Source organism: Chinchilla lanigera, unplaced genomic scaffold (genome assembly GCF_000276665.1).
Source record: "Chinchilla lanigera isolate Chin_1 unplaced genomic scaffold, ChiLan1.0 scaffold00035, whole genome shotgun sequence".
Classification (NCBI taxonomy): Eukaryota; Metazoa; Chordata; class Mammalia; order Rodentia; family Chinchillidae; genus Chinchilla; species Chinchilla lanigera.
The window spans coordinates 1,546,238-1,564,865 of NW_004955436.1; the positions used below are offsets into that span (position 1 = coordinate 1,546,238).

The window sequence follows — 18,628 nt, forward strand, 5'->3', positions numbered from 1 at the left end:
CCTGGGCACACGCCCTGCTACCTGTCTGCCAGCTGTGCTGCCCTGGCCACCAGCTCCCTGCTGCCTCTTTCTCCTCAGCCCCACCCAGGCCGCCAGTCCCGCTGCAGGGAACCAGGCCGTGCCGGCCACACCCCAAGATGTGACAGGAAGTGACAGCTGGCACCTTACCAGCTAGCGCACCTTAGTGGGGTGAGATGTTAATTAGGACAGGAATTTTGGAAGGAAGCAGCCAGCGCAGCTGTGGGTCTGGCCAGTGGGAGATGTGTGGGCATTACGCTGGGAGTTCGTCTGCAAAGTGTAAAATGAAATGCCTTAGGGGCTGGGGGTTTAGCTCAGCGGCACAGTGCCTGCCCGGCAAGCGCAAGGTCGTGAGTTCAACCCCTGGTACCAGAAAAAAACAAAAAACAAACAAAATGCCTTAGACTGAAAAGAAAACACACGGCTGCTGACTTTATAAAGCCTGAGAGTGTAAAATTTTTCTGTCATTGTTTGTGTTTATTTTTGTATGTTTTAGTGTACACCTCACACCCTTGAGGAGGCAGCAGGAATGAGAAATAACCTTGTCTTGGTCCTCTGACGTGTGGGGCTGTTTGTTTCAGGGTAGCCTGGCTGCTCCTGACTGGCCCCTGCCTCATCCCATGGGCCTGTTCACCCATGTCTCCTCTCGCCGCCGGTCCCGACTCTGCCTTCGCCTCCGGCACCGCAGATGCTTCCTGAGCACCCGCCCAGGGCGAGGGTCCTGACGGCGGCCGTGGAGGCGGGCAGGAGTGACATCGTCCCCAGGTGACCCAGATTTTGAAGCAATCACTCTGGTCTCAGCGTTCCTGCTTTAAAAAATAACCAGGTGGGAGCAGAAACAGAATCAAATTTGCTGTGACTTTAGAGCTCGTAACGTGTGTGCACTTGAAGCCGGCCCACGCTGCAGCCCGCATGTGAATGACTCCGGGGTCCTGGCCACCTTAGCGACCGCGTCCAACCTGACTGTCAGGGGCACGCCATCACTGAGGCTTCCCTTGCAAAGACTGCTCTTACCCTTGCCACCCGGCTTGAACATATCTCCCTTCTGTTCTGCTCCACGATGCCCAGGTTACCGTCGATATTTTTCCACTCCTGGGTGACTTCTGGAGCGTCCCTGGTCCAGGTCAGCGACTGCTGCTTTAGGAAACAAACAACCCCAAACCATTCCGGAGGTTTGGCCTTGGTGACCTAGATAGTTGGAACTGCCACAGATACTTTCTCCCCTGGAAATGAAGAAGGGTGTCCTACACCAAGCTGTCTGTGTGTCCTTCAGTGGGGTCATGGTGACTTTGCCATTTTTCCTCTGAGAACGACTGGCCCCACACCTAACTTCTGGTGGGGCCTTGAAAATGGCACAGTTCTCTCGGGGCTTCTTCAAGATCCCTTTGTGATGGACACTCCCAGGACCCGGAAGACGCTGGGGTCTGGGGAGAGCCAGCTGGTCCTTCCGTTCTCTGCTCCCCAGTGCGAGCTGTCGGCTGGTTCCCTTCGGTCGCTGATACATCGCCCCCCGGCTCTGCCTCCTCAGCCCTTTCTCAAGCCTGCAGCCCCAGACCTGGGGTCCCCCTCCTGACCTTGGTGGCCTCCTGTCCTTTCTCTGGTTACAGTGTGGCTCTCCAGCATCGATCGACACGTCTCGGTTTCTCCTTTCCTGAGTGCTGTGGAGAGATAACGAGCCATGTCACTGGGCCGTCTCACTCTTCTGCTGACGCTGAACCTCGCCCCGGTGGGCGCAGGAGAGACAGGCTGCGGTGAGGCGCGGTCTGGCCGGTGGAGGCGGAGGTGAAGGTGCCGAAGTCCTGCAGAGAGGAGGATGTGGAAGCTCAGTCCCACGTCCCCCCAGCCCCGGGCCTCCAGACTCCAGTTCCAACTCACGCGGCCGCACCCTCTCTCTCTGCTCTCCTTCAGTGCCGGGTGGCCCCGCTCCTACGATGCACCACGCACTTGTCCCCCCAGAACCTCCACCTCCTACCCTGGTCCATGAAGCTGGAGAAGCGGTGACGTCGGACAAGACCCAAACCCATCTCCCTGGCCTCCACACAGCAGCCGGGACAGGAAGTCACACGGCCCCTTGTTAGCACCAGTCGCGCACAGGCAGTGCGTGAGGACGCAGCCCGCAGCCGCTCAGAGTCCAGGGCTCCTGGGCCGTGTCCTCCGGTGCCCTCCACTCTGCCCCTCTCCACCCGCCCCATGCCCCACAGCCTTTGTGCCTTGGCAGGCCCCTCTCCCTGCGTAGAAATCGCTTCCTAGGTCCCCCGAAACTCCTCTGCCTCAGCCTCTGGGGTGCTGGGATCAGAGGGGTGCTCCTCCACACCCAGCTCTGCCTTGTTTTTAAATCCCTGCATTGCCACCACCAGCATCAGCCGCACCTGCTTGTCCAGGGTCCCTTCTGGAGTGGACAGCAGACCTTGGGAGGGGCTGGGCCCTGCCGCCTGCTTCTTCCTGGTGCCGAGGGCAGCAGCGGCACACCACAAGCACCTAACATGCCGTGTGGATGAATACACCCATGTCCTCACCTTGGTGATACAATGAATATCCAGTGGGATGGGGTAGAACCAGGGTTTTAATTTATTCTTTTTTGTTTTTGTTTTTGTTTTTGTTTTTGTTTTTTTGGTTTTTCTCCGGTACCGGGAACCGAACTCACGACCTTGCGCTTGCCATAATTTATTCTTCAATGTTGGAAGAACAACAAAAGTTCTGTCCCTTACACTTTCGCTTTCATTGGAAATAATTAGGAGAATGGAAATTGATTTATTGCAAATACGGAGCAAAGAAGCACACAGTGCTTTGAGGAAAATGTGGTCACTGGGCAGAGGAGATTGCAGCTCGAGTGTTCTGCACCCTAGTAAAACCTAAGCACAGATTTCACGAGCCGCCCTCCCCGGGGGTAGGGGGTGTTAGGAAATGCGGGGTTAAAGCAGTGTTTTCCATGATTGCTGACATCACTCCGAGTTGCTCGTGGGCCCCAATTCCTCTTTGTCCCACAGGAGCTAGGCAGCCCAGCCCCCGGCAGAGGGTGACCCGGTCGGGTACCCCATCACCAGAATCTGAAGACTGGGAGGGGAGGGCCAAGCCAGGCTGCGTCCGCAGGCTTCACGGCTGGGGTCCCACCCAGCGGCGTCGGGACTGGGAACCTGACCAGCCCGGGGACTGCTCTCTCTGGGCAGCGGAACCTACCAAGCATGGGCCGAAGCAGGAAGGGCGCACCTGTCGGAGTGTTCAAGGACACAAGCAGCCCCCTGCAGCATGCGTGCCACAGGTTCGTCACCCCTAGCCTGAGCTTCTCAAGGACGTGGCCACGCCAGCATCGGGGAGAGCGGCCAGGGCAGAGGAGGGAAGCAATGCCTCTTCTCGGCCTGGCCTCCCAGGGCTGAGGCCCCGCGCCCCTGAAGCCCCACTTGGTGGCTGTAGTGCTGGTGAATCAGGCCTTCCAGGCGGGACCTCACCGCACTCCATCCCTTGCTCAGAGCCTGCGTGTGGGTGCAACGCCCTCAGGGCACCTTGCCTGTCTCTCTCCACGTGTGTTTCTGCTCATCCCCGCCACAGCCTGGCCTGGCCCTGATGTGAGGACTCCGGTGACCACAGAACCTGACCCAAGCAGCAGGGACAGGCAACAGAGCAACTGAAGAGCCAAGTGCAGGCAGGCTGTGGGCCCGAGAGTGCCGGGAAGCTGGGCATCCTCAAGCAACGCACCCTGCTCGTTCCTGTGAGTGCCCATGCGCCAGAGGCCCTGAGGGGCCCGCGGGAAGCCGCGCCTGTGGTCTGGGCCAGGGCTTCGGTGTGGTTTGAACACTCAGGGTGAACACTTGTGCTTCCGAGCTGACGCTGATGAGATCCGGGATCTGCCGACGCAGCTCACTGGAAATCTGGGAGGAGTCCTCGCCGCCCTGTGCCTGTCTAACCACCCTGCGCAGCAGCACAGCTGCCCTGAACATTTCTCAGAGAAGCCTCCTCTAGAGCCTCCCACAGTACCTGCTAGAAGACGGGAGGCAGAGCGTGCAGCTTGCCCCACACCACAGAGGCTCCTGGGACGCAGGCCCTGTCACTTCCGTCCTCAGTGTCCTTGGCATCCCTGTCGCAGCGAGCGGTGGGCACTGCCAGGCGTTGTCAGTGCGCAGGAGGCTTCGCAGATGCCGACTCCTCCCAGCCACGCCCTCTCGCCGCGGCTGCAGCCCCACTGTGCCTCCTGGCCGTGCTCGCCTTCCTCCGCATACCCAGAGCTGGCGCTGCGCACCCACCCTGTGCTCGGCCGCTGCCCGGGAGGGGCCCGTGTCTGACCTCTGTTTAATTCTTCAGCAGATGGCGAGCTCCCCAGAGCAGAGCGGAATCTTGTTCCCTGTTTGTTGCTGTACCAGTTCGGGGCTTGCTGGGCAGAATGACACACTTTTATTAAACATGAAGAAAGGCTGGAAGTCTACTGCTAATTCTACAACCAAGTGTCCGTCTGCCTCAGTCACAGGGAAGATTAGTCCTGGCTTCCTGACACTACTGTAGCAGACTCCACAGCACTGTAACTTGGAGTGGCAGAGGTTTCTTCTCATGCAGTTCCAGCAGCCGAAAACCTGCTGCAATTTCACTGGGCTGAGACAAAGGTGCCCGGCCCAGCCCTGCTGAGCTCAGGAGACACGGTGCCTTGCTCTGTCCCTCTCCTTCGGCCCTGGGGTCGGGGCTGAGGCCTCATCACCCCAGCATCCACCCCTGTGGTCGCGGGGTCTCCCGTGTCAGAGTCCCTAACCCGCCTCATCAGCAGGAATCTTTTTTCCATTTCCATGTCCAGGGATTAGGCGCTGTTATCACTGGGGACCATTACACAGTCTGTGTAAGCTATTATCTAAATAACATACTTACTACTGGGCAAATAAACCTAGCACCAGTGGAAAAGACAGAGCTGATGTAGAAATGAAGAAATGTAGTTCCCAGTGAGGTCATGATCAATACACACACACACACACACACACACACACACACAAGTCTGGGCATCAGCAGAAGTCTTTTCCAATTTGTCTACAGACCAAGGTCTTTTTTATAAATAGAAAAGCACAACTAAAATGCATTTCAAGGCACTCACTCGAGACCAAAATGATAAAAAGGAAGGTTGGGCTCTATGTAGAGGAAGATTTGTTCATAACTAAAGTGCTTTGAAACACTCAATAGAAATAGTCAGTGTGCATGAAAGAATTATTTGAATAGGTGGCCTGAAAAACTGAATTTGCAAATGTTTCCATCAAATTGTAATCTCACTCCACTACCTTCCTCTCAGGCCCGCAAGGCGTCATGGAACCACTGAGTCATAGCTGCAATGCCCTCACCATCCCACAGCCTGGGGCGCGTCACTCTCAGCCTGCAAGCAGTGAACTGACCCAGAGTCCACCGCTTGCTCACGCAGCTCCCAAATGCCCGTCAGAGTCTAACGGTGATGTGGGCTCCTCTCTCCTCAGATCAGTGTATTTTACACACACTAGCATTAAGTTCAAGATGAGAATAGTCATTATCTCCATTGTTAATTAAAAAGCATGTCAGGTGAGAGCTGAGAGACCAAGAATTCTCAGCCAAGATGCTGTGTCCTGCTTGGGTCCTGGCGGGCTCTCACTCTACCCATCTGCCTCCTCAGTGTTTGCCTCGGTTACCTCTAAGCTGGCCCAGCGCTCGTCAAATATGGGAGACTCCTGACAAAAAAACACTGGCAGCAAGACCAACAATCTGGTTTTTATTTTGGTTTTGTAGCTTGGTCTAACGAGCATGTCTTAGAACCTTACTTTCAGTTAATCAAACAATATTATTGATCTTAAAATATGTGTGAGGTATTGTATCAGGTCCTATGGGAAACCTCAAAAAGCATCTATTATCCACCTACCCATCCATTTATTCCCGTAAGAGACGGGAACCAAAGCTAAATGAACTACAGTTGCTAGTACTGAAAGCTACAACTAGGGGAGGCGGATTTCTAGGTCAGTAAACTGGGCTGCGATGGATCCAACATCGGTGCTGTATGCACAGTGTTCCAGGGTCAGGACAGTGCACCCGAAGTGTGTCTAAGAAGGAAGGAAGCCAGCACATGGAAGATGAGTAGGAGAGGGGACAGAAGCCCCGAGCAAGCACAGAGCCCAGGAGCGGCATGGGAGGATCCGCTGCGCCTCTGCCCCAGTGGGACTGAGATGCCTGAAACCTGGACGCGCAGCGCACAGACCCGCTACTGCAAGCCCTGCACGAGCGTGGCAGGCACTGAGGCCCAAGTGGGTGGAAGGGGGCTCTAGTCTCTCACACTCCTCAAGCCCAGGGCGAGTGGTGACCCAGGGGCGTCAACGACAACCCAAAGGGGGAGTGGAGGCTGAGGACAGACCCAGAAGGCCCTGCAGAGGGAGCAGGGTTGTGACATCCAGCATCTTCCCTCCAAGCCCAGCACCCCGTGTTTTGTCCTAGGCCCTTCTCGGGGGCCCTTTCTTCTTCCTGATGAGGAAGAGCACGCCTCCTAGAGATCACAAGTGACACTGCAGGTCTGAGGTGGGGAGCAGCGTGTGAGTGTGTGTGTGTGTGTGTGTGTGTGTGTGTTCATATCTAATGTATATCTTAGCTCTACACTCTATCCCTCTCTATATATGCAACTGAATTTCAGAGCAAACAATGGCACACAGGGCATGGGGCGTGAGCTAGAGAGGGCAGCGGGGTCAGATCAGGAGCCTGGTACCCCTCTTCGTGTTCTAGAACAGCGCTGCCTAAGAGACCTGCTTTCAAATTTTGTAGCAGTCACATTAAAAACAGCGAGGAGAAACAGGAAACATGGATTGTAATAATACGGTGTGGTAAGCCACATATATGCAACATTTTATCCTTTCAACACTAAATCTGTGTCACAATGATCAGCGACAGGAGAGGGTGCCCCTGAACACCGAGCGTGCTCCAAGCCCTGCGTCTGCACCCGTCCCAGCGAGCACTCGGCAGCCAGCGGCGCTCACCCCGTGCTGAGCAGTGCAGTGGCCAGGGCTGCTGGGCCCGGACCCCTTGCTGTGTGCTGAGAAAGGCAGACTAGGAAGGGCAGAGAGGGGATCGGGGCAGGAAGGCGGGAGAGGGCCCTGCAGGGGCGGCCGTCACAGCAGGCAGAGGAGCCAGCGTGCCTGGGCTGCCTCCTCCTCCCCGCCCCAGCAGGGCCTCCGCGGCCAGGCCTGCCTGAAGTCGCCATCAGGGAACGTGCCTGGGACAGCTGAAAACGCCCTCACGGCTTAAACTGAGGACACATCGCCGTGAAGACCCCGCCACGAGGCCCCGCAAAGCCCTGCCCTGGCGTCGCACACACTCGTCCCCCTCCTGCTACTCTGCAGCAGCTCTGGAGTCCCCGTCCCCGCGTGTCTTTCGTTGTGCTGTTGAGGCTGCCTCGACGTCCTGAATTTCAAACATCCGCCTCTTGAGGACATTTTGACTTTGAGGAAGAGCCCGGAGTCACACGGTGCCAGACCCGGTGAACAAGGTGGTGAGGGCACAGCGGCGGGCTTCGTGAGCAGCCTTGGGGCGGATGGCACACTCAGCAGAACTCACCGTATTTTTCTCATACCTCATAAAGACACGAAAGAAGACTCAGAACTGCTCCAGAAAGTGACAAGAGCGATGGGATAAATGTGTTCAAATTAGGGGGCCTTTTCTGAGAATTCATGCAATGTGTCTTCTATTGTAATAAATATTTTAAATTTACATGTCCACCATAATTTTTAGCACACCATGTATGGGCAGTGGATCTGCAGTCACACAGGCAAGCAACCGGGGTAAGGAGAAAAGGCCCGGAACTGTGTAAGAGGCAAGCTGGCACACAGAAGGCGGGTGGAGAGGGAGAGAAACAGCCACCCTCGAGCTGCCCAGACGTGGCATTTCCAAGCCAGCCCGACCTGCCCGGCCGTGCTCGCTTGCCTCAAGGACTGCTTCCCGGGACAGCGTGCGGCCCTGGTGTAGACAGACCTCCGAACGTGTCCACCTCCCAGCAGGGCTCCCAGGAGGGGCCTCGCTACCCCAGCCCTGGGGCCCTGGGTGGGTGCCACAAATACAGGATCAGGAAGGGCAGGAGGGGTACACTGCCTGGGAGACGATGATGGGGCAGGAGGAGAGGCGTCTGCTGGGCACCTGCACGTGGGGTGTGATCGTGCTGAGGCCGAGGCAGGGTGCGGGGAGGCGTGGTGTCCTCGGAGGCGCCAGGACAACGCAGCAAGGACGCGAGGAGGGGCGCCCACTTGGACCCTTCAGTGAGCGCTGGCACGCGGTCACCGTTCACTCACCCAGTTCCTACCGACCTGCACCGCGACAGGCTCCACTGCGGTGACAGCGACAGCAACACCAGCAGGGACCCTGCTGCCCCGAGACCTGCAAAGGGCCCAGGCAAGGGCAGCAGGGGGCAGGGCGGTGGGAATGGGCCGTGCCTCTGGGCAGCTGTACTTTGCAGGAGCCATGGTACCCGGACAGAGGGGCCACAGACCTCCCTGCTGAGAGCCTGGCGTGCATCCTTACACGTGCAGGTGTGCTGGCTGCTGGGGAAAGGAGTCGGGAAAGTGAGGCGGTGGAGGCAGCGGGGCACTTGGTGGGCTCTGCGCTGTCGGAAGGGGGAGACTCTCAGACCCCGCAAGCCCGGGGCAGAGGCTGGGTGTACAGTGAGCGGCAGATCTTCCTTTTACTCTTCTTTTTCCACTGTCACTGAAATAACTTGACTGACCAGGTTCAAAGCAACCAACGGGTAGGCTGTGTGTGTGTCACACTGGTCTCTCCTGGGAGAGAGCAGCCCTCTTCCTCCTCCTCCTCGCCCTGCGGCTCCCACTGCCTGATCTGGCCACGGCACCATCTCAGTGGTAGAGCAGGTCCCAGGGCTCTGCTCACAGCTCTGCACCGAAGCAGGCCCGCAGCCAGGGGTGCAGATGTGCACACCGCCAGCAGCAGAGGACTCCAGGAGCAGCTCCTCCTGGACCCAGTTTCCAGCTGGGGTCGGGACCAGGCGGCACCCTCCAGGACTGAGTGTAGATGGGGAGCCTGTGGGGTCGCCATGCTGGGCTGTCCGTGGGTCGACAGAGGACATTCCTCGGGTGTGGGGTGCCTCTCTCTGCGCTGAGCTCTCCCCCAGGCAGACACGGGGCTGTCGATCACGTGCTCTGCGTACGTTCAGCATCACAGCACTCACTGAGCTCCCCAGGGTGTGCTCTGCACCAGGCTCTCCTTCCAGCGGTGTCATCAAAACAAAGCCAGCTCCCCATGGAGTCGCCTCCTCCAGTGCCTGTGACAGGCCAGGTCTTAGGCTGCAATGGTCAAAAAGAGCGTGGAAACAGGGGCCAGAAAACAGTCTCTAACAGGCGGTCGAGGAGAAAAACTCGGGGTGTGTTCCATGTGCTGCGTGTGTGCCTGCATATCCATGAGGACACACAGGCTGATATGGATGTACTGCATGCACACACACACGCGTGTGCACACACACACAATCATAAATGTGCACCAGTGATAATTAATTTCATTCAGAAACCATTTCAGAAAATAATTTCATTCAAATGCTCACCACATAAAACAATAGAAAATGAGCGCTTTGGCTTTAAAACATTACAGCTAATGCACTTTGTTTATCATTATGAAACGGCCAGATGGACAGCAGTCTGGGGAAAAGTCTGCTTCACTACTGGAGTGAACAAGCCAGTGAGAATGCTAAAACATGGAATCTCACGGAACTGAACAGAACGAGCCCTTTATGCTGGCGGAGACGGCCAGACGCAGCTGCCCACGCTGCAGTGCCCTCTGGAGCCTCGCGTCCTTCTCCGCGTCAGCTGCCCTCAAGGCGAAAGAGCCGCCAGTGTGGTCCGCGCAGCACCGAGCTCACCCTCGGCCCCAGGCGCTCACGCCGCTCGTCCCCTGCAGAAGGCTAGGCTGGCACGCTTCCCTCGGCGCTGACGCCCTCAGCCGTCAGTGTCTCTGACACAAAGGCGTCCCCGGAGACCTCCTCAAGTGCGAGTAACCCGAGCTGACTCATCAGGGGTCGTTTATTATTAATGTGCGGCCTCCAAGGCTGCCTTCTTCCTGCGTGGAGAGCACCTTCGATCGATTGTGTCGCAAGCACAGACAGCACGAGGAGGGAGCCCCACGGTGATCCACGCGCTCGCTTAAGTGAAAACCGGGATTTACTGCCCACGGAAGAGCCTTGAGCGCAAGCGTGGCCGCGCTCGGAAGCGCAGCTGTGCAGGCGCGGCCGCGTTTCTGCCTCTCCTCACAGTTCTCAGCGGAGGAAGGCGAAGCAGGAAGAGCCTCCTACCGCCACCAAGGGGCCGTGCGAGGGGCAGAGATGTGCGTGCGTGTGCGTGTGCGTGTGTGTGCACCCCTGACCACCGCAGGGTGTGGGTCACTATGCAGGCACAGACCGACACGCTCAGTAACAAGCGCATGCGCAGACCGCAGCTGCTCACTTCGTCTGTCCTTCCCTCTGCTAACTTCACTGACACGCTACCAACAAGTTTCCTTTCCTTTTTAACAAAATCATATTTTATTATCAACTCACCTTTAATAAATGTATTTTTATTGGAAAAGGGAGAAATATCCACTATCCTGCCACACTCATGTAACCGTACTAAGCTTTTTACTTTTAAACATTATTGTTTCATTGGCCCACGTCCCAACTAGTTGTTACAAAAATATTAACAACTGTATTCTGCTTCTTCCCTTGAAGTTAGCTCCTTGATGCTTTTTTCATGTTGCTGCACAATAGTCTCAGCAAACATTTAAAACAACTGCACTGTGCTACTGAGTATGTAGGTGTGTGTACATATGTATATACTTATGCATAACAAATGGCTGTATATTATGATTAGATTTGAATTGATTTATTATATATGAATACAGGTATTATAGATTATGTGAATATATTATTCATATATTTATATATGATAAATTGTTAGATAAGTATATGTACATATACTCATGTACATATATAACCATGTGCATGTATAACAATTGGAGAAACCATAACCATTCTAACCATATGGTTCTCTAACCATAGCCATTTGTTCAATATTTAGATTATTTCCTGGTGTCTTTTGCTATGCTCATTGCTGTAGCATACCTCATCAAAATGCTTTTTCCATATTATGAATCATTTTGGGGAGATTTCCAGAATCAGAATTATAGAGTTATACTGAATAAATCCTTTTAAGGGAAAATGCTCAGTATAATCATAATTCAAAATTACTTATTTTTACATTAACATAGATGTTTCCACAAACTGAGAAAAAGTGATTGAAGCGCTACACATTTTTAATGGATAACAACTGAAAAATTTTGACTATAAAGTGATCAGGAGTTGAAATTATCACCCTAAATATAAAATATTCATTACTATTCGTATTCACAATAAATTAAAATCCAAGCTTCCTGAAAAGCTACATTATATAATACAGAGAGAGAACTGAGTATTTGACAGTCACCCTGAAGAACCGGCCTACTCTACAGAGATTACTCTAAGAAACACGTTCCTTTCATCTGTGTCTACGGCAGAGAGGTAATGTCCTTCGTAGCGCTCTCATTCCATCATGAAGCACAGATAACCAGGGACATGTGCACGCAGTGGCCTCAAGGACTAGAATCCTGCAAAACTTTCTCATTTTTATTAAAGGTTTTGACACTGAAGAATTCACAGATGTCACAAAACTCTATTCCATTCAATAACCGTCCATTTCCAAGCAGGAGACCTATGCCACGTCACTATGTGAAACAACTCTGAACTTTTACAGTGAGAACTTTGGCTAAATATAAACCATCCTTGCAGTAAAGCTGACCCCGAAGCTTACACCGTTCACAGGATTTCAGAGTGTCTCCTGGAAGGAGGACAGTGGTTCCCTTTGCCAGAGGACCACCTGAATGGTGAGTATTACAGCGTCACAGACAGACAGGAACAGCAGGTGACTGTGAGGGGTGGCACACTTCTGACCTCCTCCACACTGAGCTGGGCCCACTTCATGGCTTGGGACACGTCAGGAACCAGGCAAGCTCTTCGGCAGGGATGGCAGAGAGTAGTGTCACAGCATGGGTAGAGGCCATTTGTGTTGGTTTGGGGCTTATTTTGCAAGGGAGAAAAACATAATACAGGACACATATTTTATGATTATTTATAATAGTCACCCAAAGAATGATACACAAAAGAGTGCAGAAAATCTGTCCACACTAAGACCAAGGAAACCAGCCAAGGGCCTGGATCCCACAGAAACGTCACGCATGTGTCCAGCTGAAGGCCTAGAGCTCATAACAATGCCTCCCACAAGTCCAGCTGGAGGCTCAGAGCCCATAACAATATCTCATGCAGGCCTGTTTCATGGATCTGCACTGGGAAGGCCCAAAGGTCAGTGGTGGAATCCAGGAAGTCTGTGCCAGCAGGATGAAGGATCTGTGCTAGCAGGCTGAGGGATCTGCACTGGAGCCAGGAAGCAATGCGCAAAGTAAGAACCAGAGCTCCCCCGAAAAGTATCACAGTCGTCCTCAGCAACAGTGAGGTCCCGAGTTCCTCCGATGATCAAGATGGCCAAGTTCCCATCAGGGAAGCCAACACAGCAAGCTTCTCCAGGAGATGGGCAGGGCACCATCTTCCCCTCTGGAGCCAGGAAACGATGCTCAGTGTGAGGACCAGAGCTCCCCCAAAGTGAGCCAAAGCCATCCTCAGTGCCAATGAGGTCCCGAGCTCCTGGGAAGATGAAAACAGCCGAGTTCATCAGGAAAGCCAGCATGACGAGCTCCTGCACAAAACCAACAGCTCCTTACAGTTTCCACCAGCTCCAGCAGGCTTTCTCTGCTCCCAACAGCCTAGCCTTTCTTCTCCAGTTCTGCCTCTTATGCTGCTGGCAACAGTCCCCAGGTGGGCCTCCCACACCCAGCACTACACTTACTCAGTTCAGCTGGGGGTTATAAGTTGACCAGCAGGTATCAATCCACTGCACAATTTACAGGGCTCTTTACAAGCCCCCCTCAACCACAGTCCCATCAAGTGGAGCGCTCCTGCAAAACTGCTTCGCTCCAACGTGCCCTTGCTGCCCACTCAGCGGTGGCGTTTGCAAGCAAAGGTTTCACTCATGCTAAACGCGCAGAGGCTCATCCGGGGTCCTATGGGACCCTGCTGCCCACCGGCCGCTGCCATCGCACTGCTTCAGGCTGCTGCTGCGGGGACCCATGCTGCGGTCAGAGATTTGTGCTGGGTCCCAGCTGTCGCTGAAGAAAGATAAACAGAGTGAGGGCGAAATGGCAGCTGGAGCAGAGCCTCAGAAGTCACCAAGCATTGCGCTGGGCTGATTTCTTCTCTTTTCTATGAGGGATTTGATGTTCACACCTTCCTTTTCGATTTCTTGCATTTTACTTTTTCTCATGTTTAATCATCTCATCAAAATCAGTCACACTCAGAATCCGCACCAGGTCTGCTGCAGGTCCCCAGCACATTCCCCCGTTCACACCGACTTCCAAGCCCTCTCTCTCTGTGGAGCGCGGCTCCAGCTGCCCCGGAACACCGCACCATCCCCGCCTCCGTCATCTGCTCCTTCCCGCCCTGAGACTGCACAGTGCTGGCAGCCGTTCGGGCAGGGCCGAGCCCCCTGCTCCGCAGCCTTGCCACCCAAGGCAGCGCTTTCCAGGTTCCCTGTGTTCTTCGGAACGCTCTCCGGGTGAGGCTCTTTGCCCTGTTTTAACTCCCTGTGCCCTGGACTTCATGTTTCAAGGTACAGTTACAGAATAAAGCCATCCTGGCTACCAGCGCCCTCAAACGGCGAGCAATCGCCTGTTCCCTGTCCTCCCAGCTCGTGCTGTGGCCCCTCCAAGAGCGGAAATCGCCACCCTCGAGGCCACTGCCGAGCAGGTTTCAGGGCCACGGGGCAGGCGAGCCTTCAGTGTGATCGACGTCATTCGCCTTAGTCATTTGGCCTATCAGCATCGCTTCTAACTGAAGCCGTTTGTGAGACCCGGCAGCAGCCTCACTGGGTCTCCTTCCACCTTGCCTCCATCTACTCGGCCCCGGCCTGCGCAGCACACTGGGGTGATCCCAGGAAAGCACCGCTCTCGGGTGGGCAGGGTCTCTGCCCCACCACCAGAACTGCTCATTAAAGCACAAAGCTCGTGCGGCCACTTGCCACTTTGCCTTCTCACGCAGTGTGTCAGTAACTCCACGGTCAGTGCTGGCACTCACGGCCACCGCAGACTCGGCCCGGTGGCCACCGTCAGTCGGAGCGCCCGGGCCCAGCCGGCACGGAGCAAGGCCACACTCTGCCTTCGGTTGCACGATCTCTGATACTGCGTACAAGAACCCTTTTCACGGCCTATTTAATTGGACTTCTTTTGTTGTTGTTTCTCTTCTGGTGATTTCATGGTTTAAAATGATCCTAAGCAAAGCCCTGAACTGCCCTCTCTGCCCGCACCTGCAGGAAGCTCTGCCTGGCTGGCAGAGAACGCGGTGCTGAGCCGTGCTCGGTGGGAGCGACAGAGCTGTTTGTCCAGGACGCGATGGTAAGGATCAGCGTCTACAGAACGAGGTGTCTTCCAAGAGACACGAGATGAAAGAGCGTGTGTGTCGGCGGTACAAATGTGATCAGAGACCCACAGAGCCCAGCCCATGAGGGAGAGGCAAGCAACTCTGTGCAGCTGGCTCGGTGTTTGCATGACTACAGAACGGAGCCTCCACGGCTGACAGAATTAACCAGGCCCCACTCTGTGAGAGCTTTGACCCCTCCGCGACGCTATGTCCCGAGGCTGTCATGCAAACCCCTAAACACCTGAGAAAGGTGCATGCACGGCTGAAACAGAGTTGGTTGAATAAGCACCTTCAGATTCACCAGCAGAGGCCTCTGATGGGGTGGCAATCCCTCTCTTTTGGGTGAAAATCACCAAAGTCGCCTTGTGTCAAATGCCTAGAAAAAGGTTCATACCTCTGCTTCTGCTGCTGCTTCTGCCGGCAGCCAGCTCTCGGGGCCGCTGTTTCTCGAGCTGTTCCCCTGTTGCCAAGGCTCCGGCCCAGCCTTACGGTCACGTCGGGCTGTGTTCACCCAGCCGGTGTGAGCCCTGGCTCGGGGGAGCAGGGGTTTGCACCCTGCGCGCTTAGCTCTGACTTTCTCTTAAAGAACACGTAGTCCTGCAGCCAGCAGAGCTGGAAGTGACCTCACAGCAGGGCCCACGTGGGTGGCGCAGGCCTGTCTAGTCACTCTGCAGAGGGTCTGGTGGTAAGAGTGCAGATCACAGCACACGGACCAGTATTCAAGTCCAGGTGTGTTTCTCACCATTACGCCAAGTCGTAACAGACTGCTGCGTCCCTACAGCCCGTGCTGCAGCCAGGGAAATAAAAAGGCTCCAGCCCGACATTTACCTCTCTGTGGCTCTGTGGCACCGCTGTGTGGCCTGGCTCAGAGGTGGTGCCCCCCAGAAATTCGAGGGACGTGAAGATCTGAGCGGCAAACGTTGCCCACCCTGCCCACGAGGCAGGCCCACGAGCCCCTCAGGATGCGGCAGGTGGGGAAGGTAACTCACATAAGAAACCAAGCGCCGTGCACACAGGGGGAGCAGAGGAGCCGGCTTCGGGAGGCCCAGGCTCTACAGACCACCGGCCTCGCTCAGCTGTGGACGCTTAGGGCTCCCTGGGACCTGAGAGAGGGGAGACCCCTGAGAACCACAGCTGAGGGGCCGCATCCTCCAGGAGACCACGTCAGTGCACACTTACCCTGGCTGCATTGGAAGAGCAGGATGGGGAAGAAATCTAAGGATGCAGCATTCAGGTGTGTAGGAACAGGAGAGAGGCAGAATCACTGCTGGGGGCCCTAGCTGGTGCATGCGGCTGAGGCTCCCGAGAAAGAGTGCCCAGCAGCTGGGCAGCATCTGGGAGCTCTGTGAAGAGCCACATGGTGATGAGAGAGGCGTCTGGGGCGCACGCACGGAACAGACCACAGTGAGATGCACCAGGTTCTGGGGACCCCTGGGCCATCGCTGGAAACCTACTTCCTGCCTGCTTTGCAGCCCTCCCTCTGTGGAGCTCTCTGATCTACAGAGCTACACACCCACCTCTGGCCTCAGAGGCAGCTGCTGCTCCAGCTGCTGCTGCTGTTCTTGGCAGAGCGGATTTGCCTCCTGGCTGCCCCTGCTGAAAGTGCAGAGGCGGTGTGTGTGTGTGTGTGTGTGTGTGTGTGTGTGTGTGTACATATGCTTGCCTCTTGCTGTTCATCTTTGAGCAGCAGGACCTTGGGGGATCATAGCCCAACACTCCCGTGCTATAGCTGAAGAAACAGAGCACTGTGTGGGTGGCCAGGCATAGCACACCCACCCATAGGTGAGTGGATAAAGATGTGCTATTTACACACCAGGGACTGCCACTCTGCCATAGAGAAGGGCGAACTTGAGTCACTTGTAGGAAAACGGTTGCCCCTTGAGACAGTAATGTGAAGTGAGATAAATGAGACACACAAGCTTAAATATCACATTTCCCTTACGCGAGAAACCCAAAATACAAATAAAGAGCAAAATAAATAATAATAGGAAGCAGAAAGGTAGATCTTTTGAAAAAAGGAAGGGACTGAGTGATGGAGGAGTGGGGAGGGAGGGGAGAGGAGAGGGACCAGAAGGGATCGAGATGCACGGGCTGCACGCGCGACCTCCCCTGTCCATGGCGCAAACATGTTCTAGTAAAAAGAAAGGAAGACGTCTGAAGGCCGGAGCGAAATACTCTGACTGGGAGTCTGACTTTGCTTGAACAAAATGCCCTAACGTGACAAGCGTTTACCAAAAGCACTTCCTAGAGGTGGACAGGGTTCTGCTGCTAGGGAACCATCGATTGCACATGTTTCCTGCTTCCTTAGTCTGTGTCTCTGCACCCTGTGGAGTTAGGACTGGAAAAAGCAAGACTCCCAGAGCTTCAGGCACGGCTGCGGGGCGGTTCGACAGCTGTGACTCAGATGCGAGTCGCCTCGGGGTCTGGGTCGCCTTCTTGCCCACTGGGAGAAGCAGGGAGGATGCGAGGATTAAGGGCAAGCAGCGCATCTAGGCTAGGAGTAGTGCAGGTCACAGAGGCCCTGCGACTGACCCACGGTGGTGGGAATGAAGCTGTACCTCCCAGGGAAACTTGAATGAAGCAGAAAAGCAAACCTGAGAATGTCGCACACAGGGCCGCGTGCAGGATGGCGTTTTTGTGCCAGCTCTCCAGAGCCATGCGCTGCGTTGCTCCCGAGGAGTCCGCGGAACTTGCGGCTGCTGGGAGTGCCAGAAACCAAGTCTGCAGACTCAGAGCTGCAGAAGCTGGTGGCCGGAGGCCCCGGGCGTGCGGAGCCGGCTGACACTGGCGCCCCTGAGACCCAACTCCAGCAGCAAGAAGGCCAGGCTCTGCTCCAGTGCACAGCACCGGGGTGGCTCCGCCCCACCTTGCGCCCTGCTTTCTTGCTTTTTCTCTGGTGCCAGCTCACACCCCTACTTCCTAGATTTCCTTCCAGAGGAGCAAGCGCGAGAGAATTTGAGTGATAAGCTTGCCTCTCTCCAACCCTTGAGGTGCAGGGCTGGCTGCCGGGCTGGCTCCTAGGCCAGCGGTCGGCACTGGCTTTGGGGTTGACCATCTTGGGACCGTGTCCATGGCCCTGGCCCCCTGGCTGAGTGAAGACAGAGTCAAGTGACACGAACATGATAGATACTGCAGGTGCCAGGTCAGGGTGTGAAGAATGGGTCACCCTGACTCTCCCACTGAGTGAACCCAGGGAAGAGGGTCAAAGAAGAGAGATTGTGGAGGATTCCTAAGACTCTCCAGAGTGAACTCAGGTACTGACCAACACTCCCTTGTTCCCTTGTGTGCATGTACTGTTTTCCTTCACACTGACAGTCACGGCACGTCCAGAGGTAAGCTTCTCTAGGTTACAGCTAGAGCTTCAAGACCAGGGATCTGATCCACGACAGAAAGCCCAAGGCTCCTCACCCTGTTCCCAGATGTTACTGCCGAGGAGAGGGAACGGTGTTCCAGCCACCTGCAGGTAAGCGCTGCTTGGGACGCACTCGGGGCCGCTCCAGTGCGGCCACAGGTCCTGTCCTCTCGGAGTGTCGGACCTGACCACCGCTCTCTGCCCGGTGCATTCTCCCACAGAGTCACTCGATCGCTCACTCTGCATGGGAACCTGCTCTGTGCCAGGCCCTGCCCTTGCATCAGTGGACAACGCCCAGGAGCTGTGCTAGGGAGCGTGGCTGTTTATTCACAACAGACACACGAGAAACGTGTGTGAAAGGTGACGCCCGCTCTGGGAGAAACGGCATGCTCACGGGACAGGAGCTAGGATGCCTGTGACCAGTGGGGCGAGGACAGGAGTGAGGACGTAGGGAAGAGCAAGGCTGACAGCGTTTAAAATTTTTATTTTATTTCATTTTTTGGTACCGGGAATCAAACTCAGGACCTTGCACTTGCCAGGCAGGCGCTTGTGCCACTGAGCTATATCCCCGGCCCTGTGGTACAATATACTCAGCTACCTGACCCCAGTGAACCCCAAGGCCGTCCAAGAGCTGTTTTATTCTCATGTTCTCTCACGGTTCACTTCCTAGAAAATGTCCAACAGCATTTACTCCAATTTGCTAAATCGCACTCAGTATCAACTTACCGAGTAATGACCACGTTCCCACTGGAGCC

General features: G+C 55.2%; 1 long non-coding RNA gene across 1 annotated transcript; it reads right to left on the reverse strand.

Moving 5' to 3' along the window:
- Positions 1-482: 482 nt before the first annotated feature.
- LOC106149034 lies at positions 483-15,077 on the reverse strand. The gene is made up of 3 exons (XR_001234932.1): positions 14,916-15,077; positions 1,593-1,676; positions 483-1,152 (listed from the first exon to the last, which is right to left on the reverse strand). It is a non-coding gene; the product is annotated as an uncharacterized LOC106149034 (long non-coding RNA).
- Between the last annotated feature and the right edge of the window lie 3,551 nt (positions 15,078-18,628).